Source organism: Acinonyx jubatus, chromosome D3 (genome assembly GCF_027475565.1).
Source record: "Acinonyx jubatus isolate Ajub_Pintada_27869175 chromosome D3, VMU_Ajub_asm_v1.0, whole genome shotgun sequence".
Classification (NCBI taxonomy): domain Eukaryota; kingdom Metazoa; phylum Chordata; class Mammalia; order Carnivora; family Felidae; genus Acinonyx; species Acinonyx jubatus.
Genome location: NC_069392.1, coordinates 68,181,419 through 68,192,275, shown reverse-complemented (window position 1 = coordinate 68,192,275; position 10,857 = coordinate 68,181,419). Strand labels below are relative to the sequence as shown.

The 10,857-nt window shown below is 44.0% G+C and overlaps 1 pseudogene; it reads left to right on the top strand.

Moving 5' to 3' along the window:
- Positions 1–647: 647 nt before the first annotated feature.
- LOC128312329 (probable RNA polymerase II nuclear localization protein SLC7A6OS) lies at positions 648–10,023 on the top strand (annotated as a pseudogene).
- The last annotated feature ends 834 nt before the right edge of the window (positions 10,024–10,857 follow it).

Sequence of the window (10,857 nt, the reverse complement as noted above, 5' to 3'; positions counted from 1 at the left end):
TGTGAGTTCAGGCCCCGCATTGGGCTCCGTGCTGACAGCTCAGACCCTGGAGCCTGCTTCGATTTCTATGTCTCCCTCTCTCTCTCTCTGCCCCTCCCCTGCTCATGCTCTCTCTCTCTCTCTCTCTCTCTCAAAAATAAATTAACATTAAAAATTTTTTTTAATGAAGACTCAATTAGAATTTCATTTTATTAACTGTCATTATGATGTCCAAATCTGTATAATGAGGTGATTTCCACATTTTGGAAAATTCTGTGTAGATATGACCAAGCAAACAGAGTATGCTTCTACATCTTGTGTAAGCCTTAAAGCTAAATTAATAATAATTCATGTATTTCCAAGATGCTTATAAGATTTTAGATCTTTACATCAAAGATTGATCAGACCTCATTAGAACACTCCCAGGATTTACTATATCTCCCAGACCTCCAAATAAACTTCCCAGATAACCTAGGAAATGGTTGAATTACATCAGAGATCTCTCACATGATGTTAAATTACTGTTATAGCAGAGGGGACAAACCCAAGCACAGATTTATCCTCCCAGTTGCTATTGACGTTTGAGAGAAATGGAGGCTGCCTAGAAGGGTTCTCAGCCTCAAACAACTCCCCAGAGCCTAGCCACACTCATAGGAAGCAACACAATCATGCCAGCTCAGATGTGCCCATGCCACGGTGGTGCCTACAGCAGCAAAGCTCAATCCTTCCCCTCTCCACAGCTTAGCGGTTCCTTGCACATTCTGCAGGTGAGTGGCTCAGCTCTTCCCTCATCACACCTCAGTGAAGCTGCTCCCAGGACCTACACTGGCCCATTTTCTTCTCTGCCCGACATGGGTCCCTATACCCCACTGCCAGACCATGCACTTCCCCTTAATGCCTGGGCCCAGCTCCCCGCCCCACTTCACACGATGCATTTCCACACTACCTGCCCCGTTGCCTGTCGGAGCAACAATCCCCACCATCCATCAGGCTCCATGGGTCTTGCCCAGCTCTTGGTTATGCCCTTCCATCCATGGCAGCTATGGAATGGTAACAGCACCCTTCTCTGTACTGACTGCCTCATGCTTATTGTTCATCAAAATAGACTGGTGATTCAGCTCATCGAAGGCCAAATCGGAGTTCAACTGTGCACGGACCCCTCCCCCAATTCGGATGTTGAAGTCCTAACCACCACTACCTCAGAATGTGACCTCATTTGGAAATGGGGTCTTTAAAGGGCTAATCAAGTTAAACTGAGGCCAATAGGTGGGTACTAATCCAATATGCCTGATGTCTTTATTAAAAGGGGATATTTGGACACAGAGATACAGATGAAGGGAAGACACGGTAAAGATGCAGGGGGAGTACAGGCCAAAGAGAAGGAAGCGTGGGACAGATCCTTCCCTCACAGCCCTCAGAAGGTACCAATGCTGCCAGCACCTTGGTCTTGGACTTCCATCCTCCAGAACTGTGAGACAACAAACTTCTGTCATTTACGCCACCCACTCTGTGGCACTTTGTTACAGTGGGCCTAGCAAACCAATATAGGATATACTGCTACACCGGGCTCTGGATTTACTGATTCATTACGAGGAAACCGGGCTCTTCCCGGTGATATTGTTTTGTTTTGTTTTGTTTTGTTTTTTAATGTTTACTTATTTTTGAGAGAAAGAGAGAGAGAGAGACAGGGCATGAGTGGGGGAGAAGCAGATTGAGAGGGAGACACAGAATCCAAAACAGGCTCCAGGCTCTGAGCTGTCAGCACAGAGCCCGACGCGGGGCTCGAACTCACAGACCGCGAGATCATGACCTGAGCCGAAGCCGGACAGCTCAACTGACTGAGCCACCCAGGCGCCCCTTGTTTTATTTTTTTAAACCATGAGCTCTAAAAGAAACGTTGTTTTGTTCAATATATTCGGTTTAAGAAGTGGTGAGAGTGTTCATTTAATTTTTATGTAGGTCCTTAAGAGTTAAGCTTTGAGTGGAGAAGTTTTGTTCCTTGATGATGCCAAAAGGATGAGATTTTTACCATAAAAAAGAATGCTTGACCTGTGTTTGGTATCCATAAGGCTTCGGCAAATCAAAGTTTTAGTCAGAACAACGTATAGTTGCTGTCTTCTTCAAAGTCGGTAAAGCAAATGTTTGCTTTGCTGAAACGCTGGTTGGAAGGCGCCTCTGCCATGTCGCCACTAGATGGCAGGGCAGCAGCGTTCTTCCTGAGGCCACAGGGAAACCAGAGGCAAATTCAGACCTGCTGGGAAAGTTTGCGAAGATAGACCAAAAAGTTTAGTTTTAGTTACTTTTTAGCTTATCTTCATAAACTTCACTGTCTTCTTTCTCAGCACTTGCTTTTTCTTTTATAAAACGAGCACATGTTTTTAGCTGCAAATCTGAACAACACGGAAGAGTGTAGGGCATAAAATCAAAACTCTCATTTATTCTACCTGTCAGAAGCAAATAGCTGGAGGTCCTGCTCCTGGGGATAACATGGCTAGAGCATGGACCATTCCCTGAATTCTGTGTAAATACCTCTGCTCAAGGTTCCCTCCCCACCCATTTACTATGTATGTCACTCAAACCTCACAGAATCCCAACTCCAATCCAACCCTAACCCCAACCTACAGTCTCCCCTTGGTTATTTTTAGAAATTTGTTAGCAGTGTTCCCAGTGCTCACCATAAATACCAAATCTTGTGACAGCTGCAGCATCAGATATTAATCTTGGAAAGATTGATAAACTCTGCCATTTTTAATTATAGGTAAAACACTGACATCTGAAGAGACATCACAGAGAAATCAGACTTTGGTTAAGAAACAAATGTCACTTTGTGTGGTCAGACATAGGAAGTTTACTTATTTCGGAGTTAAATTGTAAATTCCTATTTTTTGAATTAAAATACAGTAAAACTGACTTCTTACAGGTTTAACACATGTATTGATTTGTATAAATTCCATCACGATCAGGATCCAGAGAAGTTCCAGCACCCCAAAACAACTCCTCTGTCCCTTTGTCATTACACCCTAATGGCCTCTAAAATCTATATGTAATTCTCACGTGGCTTAGTCACTTACCAGTTCTAACGCCCAGTCCTCTGGTGTATACCTTCTGCCTCCTCACCACCCCAGCAATGCCCTGCCTAAATCAACCCAAATCTAGGCATGGGTTTAGTGCTCCTTAAGCCCTGAATCTTTCACCAAGTTTTTATATTGATTTGCAAACTATAACAAGGTAAGTAAATGTATTTGATCCTCAATATGACAGAAAGATTCTCAGATAAACACACACACACACACACACACACACACACACACACACACACAATCCAACTATGCAGTTTGAGACACACCCAAATATATGGAAAGAACAGGCTGTGTGCAGACAGCATTATCGTTTCAATCTCACCTCCAGAGTAAATCTAACCCCTTCAAGCTCATAAATTGTCTTGAATTTAGATTTCAAAGATACTATAGATGTATGTAGGACATGCATAGACTTCTTCAGACTTTCAGGGGAAAACCTGGAAATGCTGAGCCTCCTTTCCTCCTCCTGCCTCCACCCAAGGAGAAAGCAGTGATCCTCCCATAAAGATCAATCTCCCCACTCTGTACAGGATTTTGCCCATTAAATTCTGCCTCCTGATTACTGTGTAACTGGTATCTTATCCTATAGGATTTATATTTTATTTTTTTAATGTTTATTTATTTTTGAGAGAGACAGGGAGAGACAGAGCACAAGTGGGGGAGGGGCAAAGAGAGAGGGAGACACAGAATCCAGAGCAGGCTCCAGGCTCTGAGCTGTCAGCAGAGAGCCTGACGAGGGTCTAGAACTCACAAACAGTGAGATCATGACCTCAGCCTAAGTGGGATGCTTACCCGACTGAGCCACCCACGCACCCCGGATTTATATTTTAAATAAATCTTCTAGCTCTGATCAATTAATCAGTCAATCAGTGAATCATTCAGTACAACTAAATGTCCCTGGCTTCAATTCGTTGCTTTTAGCACTGTTTTTCACAAACATTTTTTTCTGGTGTCTGCTTAAGATTCTCAATAAAGCCTCTTGGTGAATTTCCTAGCAACGTTACCTGCAGCTGGCGAATATGTCTTTCAATGGCAACAGGGCGCAATACAGCATCCACTATACCTGTAAATTCTATTGCTAAACTATTTCACCCCCAGAACGGAATGTGTGGATTATCTGTCCCATTAGCTATCCTGCCCTTTCACCTGGACTGCCCCACATATGTTCAGGACAGATTTGGAATTGGCAACATTGTCTTATGAATCATCACAATCAGATTTGTTATTGCTTAGAAAAATAGGGTCAAATTTAGAGTCCAGCTCTCAGGAGGGGAACCAGATTAGGAATGGTTTGAGACATATGGTCAGGGGGTGAGCTGGGTGATTGTGGCAGGACTCCATGCTTCCCGGACAAAGTTGCCTTCGTGGCTGTCATCTTCAAAGGAAAGCCCAGGTTCCTTGGAATGACACAAAATTCTACTGCTGGCCTGGCTCCTGCCTACATCACTAGCCTCAGGAACTACCCCTCTTGTCCAGCAGTTGATGCCATAGGAGCAGCTAGTAAGATTTGACAGATGAGTTCACCACTTAACCCACCACCAAGAAATAACCCCCATGAGTCAGCTTTCATATATAAATGATCTCTCTGGAAAACCATCATTTGTGGTCTCAAAGGCCCTTCAGTCTCCATGACATTGACACCCGGGAAGGCTGTCGCCTTGTGATGGGGTGTGTATGTCCCAAAGGAGACACAGGGCTGGGAAGCAGATGATCTGGGCACGGAGCTGGCCATTAACCAGCTTGAGATATGGAACTAATTTTTCATCTCGTGGAGCGTGGGCTATGGAATCTCATGGAGCTGTGGGAGGCATGCCTTTGTCTCTCAGTCTTCTCCCGGCTGTCCACCACCACTTTATGTGACCTGCTAGCAGCCTGGCTGAACCCACCCTGCAGACCTGGACATTGGAGGAAGGATGGAGGGCTGGAAGGACTGCAGTTGTGTAGACGACCAAGGGAATGCTGCTCACCATAGAATATCACTAGGTTCTGCATTCTGCTGTAGACTGTTGCTGTAAGCACCCTATATTCCTTTGTTTCTGCCTAGCCAGTACAATACTCCAGACACTACTCCATCCACACTTATGCAATCACGGAGACACTGGCTTAGCCCCTGCATTGTGTGTGGTGCAATGGAAGACCCAGGTGGTCACAGTTATCCCAGGCATTACTGGTGGGAATGTAAAATGATGCAGCCGCTTTGGAAAACAGCCTTGCAGTTCATTGAATGATTACATATAGAGTTATCGTATCATCCAGTGATTCCATTTCCAGGTAGTAATTCCCAATAGTAATGAAAACACGTGTCCGTGCAAAAGCTCACCACGCATATTCATAAGCATGATTCATAATTGACAAAAAAGTGGAAATCCAACCCAAATGTCCATCAACAAATGGATGGACGAAATGTGTTATATCCAAACACTGGGATATTATTTGGCCATAAAAAGGAATGAAATACTGATATATGCTACCACAAGAATGAATCTTGAAATTATGCTAAGAAACCAGTCACAAAATGCTAATATTATATGATTCCATAAATATGAAATGTCTAGTCTAAGCAGATCTACAGAAACAAAAAGTCGATTTTGACGGCCTGGGGCTGGAGAAGTTGGGGAGAAATGAGGAGTGTCTACTCATGGGTACAAAGTTTCTGTTTTGAGCTGATGAAAATGTCCTCAACTGATTGTGGTAATCTCTGCACAATTATGTGATTATGCTAAAAACCATTGAATTGTACATTTTAGATGGGTAAATTCTGTGACTTGTGAATTTTACCTCAATAAAATTGCTTCTTTAAAAAAAAACAGGGAGATAAAATAAAATACATTGTTGGTGAAACTGGTACAGCCGCCCTGGAAAAGCTTGGCAGTTTAAAAAAGTTAAACATACTCTTATCATATCACCCTGCAATCCCACATAGGTATCTACTCCAGAAAAATGAAAATTTATGTTCACACACAAAAAATTGTAAGCAAATATTTGCAGTGGCTTTATTCATAACTACCAAAACCTAAGGCCTTTCAATAGACAGATAAAACACGGTACACCTATACAAATCTAGCGCAATTAAAAAGAAGAACAGGGGCGCCTGGGTGGCTCAGTCGGTTGAGCGTCCGACTTCCGCTCAGGTCACGATCTTGCGGTCCGTGAGTTCGAGCCCCGCGTCAGGCTCTGGGCTGATGGCCCAGAGCCTGGAGCCTGCTTCGGATTCTGTGTCTCCCTCTCTCTGCCCCTCCCCCGTTCATGCTCTGTCTCTGTCTCAAAAAAAAAAAAAAAAAACAACTGATAAATGCAACAACTTGGAATTTCACAAAACATCCATCCAAGGGAAAGAGGCCTAAGTAAAGGGTTCCTTCTATATGACATTTTGGAAAAGGCAAAATTATAGCAGTAGAAAACATCTCACACCTTCCAGGTGGTAAAGATGGGGGGAGAGGTTGACTACAATGGGGTAGCACCAGGGAAATTTCTGGGAGGTGATGAGACAGTTCTGTATCTTGATTATGGTGGCTGTGTACATATTACCGTGCATTTGTAAAAATTCATGGAACTGTACAGGAAAGGAATGAATTTTATCTCATGTAAACTAAAATAAGTGGGCTAAAAAAAACAGGGGCGCTTGGGTGGCGCAGTCGATTAAGTGTCCAACTCTTGATCTCAGCTCAGGTCATGATCTCGTGGTTTGAGCCCCACATTGGGCTCTGTTCTGATGGTATGGAGCCTGCTTGGGATTCTGTCTCTCCTTCTCTCTGCCCCTCCCCCACTTGTGTGTTCTCTCTCTCTCTCTCTCTCTCTAAATAAATAAATAAATTAATAAGCTAATTTAGTTTGTCATTGGGATAGTGCAGCAGTTTTCGGGACACAACAAGGATTTTCAGTGTTTCAGTGTGAGTACAGCTCATATACTGATATGTAGGGAGGGTTGGTAAAAAGCAAGGAAAATTAAATGTGAGTTGGGGTCTAGTTGGGCAGGGTTTGTCTGCCCTCTCAGAAAGTGGTCAGTAAAGAAGACCCTGGGACATCTGTGAGACAAAGATATGGTCTTGTAAGGCCCAGATATACAGCAACTAGAGAGGTGGGGCTGACAAACTAGACAAGAGATGCTGACAATGATTTTCAGACGTAACTAAGGGAGAGTGAACCTAATCACAAGAAAAACAAATGAGGGGCACGGGGGTGACTCAGTCGGTTGAGCAACTGATTTGATTTTGGTTCAGGTCATGATCCCAGGGCTGTGGGATACAGCCCCCTGTCCAGCTAGGTGCTGAGCTCGGAGCCTGCTTGAGATTCTCACTCTCTCTCTCTCTCCTCCTGCTCGTGCTCTCTCTCTCTCTCTCTCTCTCTCTCTCTCTCTCTCTCCAAATAAATAAATAAATAAATAAATAAATAAATAAATAAATTTCAAAAATAAGTAAGAAAGAAAAATGACTTATTTTAAAATTTCAGTTTATTAAGGAGAGGAGAACAGATTACAGGGGCCCTTTTTTCCTCTCCAAGGCCAGAAGAAAAGCTCAAGTTCCTACTGCCCTCCTAGCAAGAAGCGCCTACATTGTTCCCACTTCCAGACAGGCGGACATATCTAAAGCCAGCTAGCAAAGAGTCTGCAGGATCTCAGCATGTAGTTAGGGACTAGATCTAGTTTTTGGGTAATACGCAGGCTGGTGGCTGCTTTGCTCAGCCATTGGGTAAAGCTTTGCAGGTCTGCAGTGCTTATTTGTGTTGTTTTACATAACCCACACAGGTTTTAACCTGGTACTTGTGTTGCTTGCCCTGACAAATAGTGAAATTGTTAACATGTTCCGAACACCCTAAAAGTACGGGTCAGGCCCAAAGATTCCTCCTGACGGATTGAGGCAGCTGCTTGTTCAGTGCTGAAATTAAAATCACTTACCTTGTTAAGGAAGAGTTGTAAGAATGGTTGACTCTTGAACAACATGGTGATTAGCAGCATCGATCCTGTGTGAAGTCAAAAATCCACATGTAAGTTTTGATTCCCCCAAAACGTAACTACCAATAGCCTGTTATTGACCAGAAGCCTTATGGATAACATAAACAGTTGGTTAACATATATTTTGTATGTCATGTGTATTCTATATTGTATTCTTATAACAAAGTAGGTTAGGGAAAAGAAAATCATATGGAAGACTAAATACTATACTGTATTTATACTATACTATGTTATATTCTATATTGTATTTATTTTTAATCGTGTTTAAGTGGGCTGACTGGTGCAGTTCAAATCCCTGTTGTTCAAGGGTCAAGTGTAATCTTAAAATACTACAGCAATAAGAGGCTTGGTGACAGCTGCCCTGGAGGCAGACAGGACAAGTGTACCCTGTGTGAAGCCAGAGTGCAGTGGGGAGCCTGCAAAGCTCTTGTCTTTACTTGTGAAGACCCTGGAACCCTGCAGTCCAGGAATGGCCCAAAAGATGCCCACAAAGATCTGGAGAGAGCAGTGGAGAATAACATCTTGCGGGTGGTGGCCCCAGTGCACTCCCAAGAGGAGCCATCCAGTCCAGCCACTCCTGTAAACCACCCTGCACTATTCTGGGCACCCAGGGGCACATCCGGCACAACCTCTATGCTTTGCCTCAGGAGATCTGGCTGGAAGGCCACTGCCGGGTGATCTCTAGACACTGATCCCAGAGATTCCCTCCAGTGTCCTGGAGTCTGATGATGCGTGGGAAACCCAGACGCCGCTAAGGATGCATGCTTCCAGCTGTTGGCCTGGTCCACAAGTAGGGAGTCACCTCCAATGGCTCCTGGAAAACATCTGACTCAGATGTAATCCTCTGCAATTGCATAGAGTTGATCCGTGAGCAGTTGACTGTATCCAAGGACAGCTGGATCAAGAGCTGGGCACCTGGAGGAACAGAAGGATAACTGTGTATGACAGTTACCACTTGGAGATGGCCACTCCAGAATGGAGCGAGGAATTCCTCTGTGCAGCACGACAGCCAGAAGTGGGAGCTGGTGAGTGATGGCCAGCAACCACAGGACATTTACGAAGATGAAAATGATGAGAACAGTGAGGAAAACTGGCACGGCGGGTGTCCACAGGAGGCGAACGGTGCCAGAGATGAAGATTCCAGAGGCTCTGATGAATAGGACAGCCTCAGGGAAAAGGAAAAAGGCAATGGCAGACCAGAGGCGTGAAGCAAATATCCTTCACATGTGCAGGAGTTTGGCTCTGACAACCCCAATGACCTGGATTCAGACTGATGATGATCCTGTGATATCTATGAGGTTCTATCACAGGTCCTTGGGGGCTCTGTGTCTGCAGCGTCAGCTGTCCTGGTTATGCCTTCTTGGGTTTCCTAGCTTAACACATGGAAGGAAGATGCATGGCCAACATCATCATCCTACCAGTGAAAACTTGTGCTGAAGAAGTTTGTCTTTTCCAGTAACACCAGGGCTCCTTTGCCTCCATCAAAAATGACACTATAGTTAAAAAAAAAAAAAAAAGCTGTGAAAATGAAGCTTCTTGGTGCAGGCATTTTCCCATTCTCCTCCTGTGCTGAAGCCAGTAAGTGGAGGAGAGGCTCCTGTTTCCTTGGCACCTGGGACTTCCTACCTCACCAGGGCACCTGCCTCCAGTAAAAGCCTGTTTCTCTTAATAGAGGGAATCTAGGAGGGCTACAGTGGGACCCTTATGGCAGCACAGGATGGATAGTAATAGTCATTAGTGAAGGAAATAGAATCTGCCTGAGCTCTGAGAGGCTTTGGTTAACAGCTGTCTCCACCTCCCTGCTTTCTGACTTTGATAATAGTTGTAAATATCGCTGTCTTCCTCTGGCAGTGGTGCCAAGAAACAGGGAATGTGTGAATGTGATACTGTGTTTAGTGAAAGCTAACTTTAAACATGAAAAGGAAACAGCAGAGCAAAAGAAAAAAAAAATCAGTGACTTCCCTCTTCTCCTATTTTTGTTTGATTGAAGGAAAACATCGGTTCAAACGAAAACGTAAGCTTTCTATTTGTTACACTTCTTTGTAGTATTACAAAGATTTCTTGAAATCTTTTGTATCATGAGCAAATATAAGCATGTATATTGTAAATTCGTATAGGATGACATCGAATAATACATTTAAGAACAAACAAAACATTTTATAGCTGCGTTTGTGTTTTGAAATGCAAACAATAGCAGTCCATATGAAGAAACGTAAAAACCATCCCAAACTATTTCAAAGAAATCACACAAGGATGATTTTATTTTTGTTCTTTGTTTTCTTTTCACGGAATTCCCTGCTTTGCTTGAGATCAAAAGAATATTAGACCAGTAACAGGTTTTAAAACAGCACGAAACAAAGACATAACATGGCAGCCTGCCATAAGCGTTCTGAAAACTGCAAACCTTTATTTTCCCATTTTAGTATATGTCCTGCCAAAGTGAGCGCTTGTTTCATCTCCCTAAATCACCAGGAGAAGAAAGAGGAGTAAGCCAGGAAACACCGCAGGGGGAGAAAGTCATATCACAGTGCTAGAAAAAACAAGTCAGCAAAGAGTGAGAAATTTAATTCGGTTGTGGTAGGAAAGGCGATGCCTGGCAGAGAACAGGAGTTATCCAGAGCAGGCTCCAGCAGGCGTCCCACTTCGTGAAGGGATTCCCCCCCTCCTATCCTAGTACTCAGGGCCCCCACATGGTAGGGAGGACAGGGGTTGGGGCTGTCACATCCCAGAGGAAACAGCCTCAGGTTCCCTGCTCCAAAGAGCCAGATTCCTGAAGGGCTGCAGATGCCAGCCTATGAGGAGGCGGGTTTTCTCCGTGTTTTGCTCCCCATTGTGTCACAGTCCCCT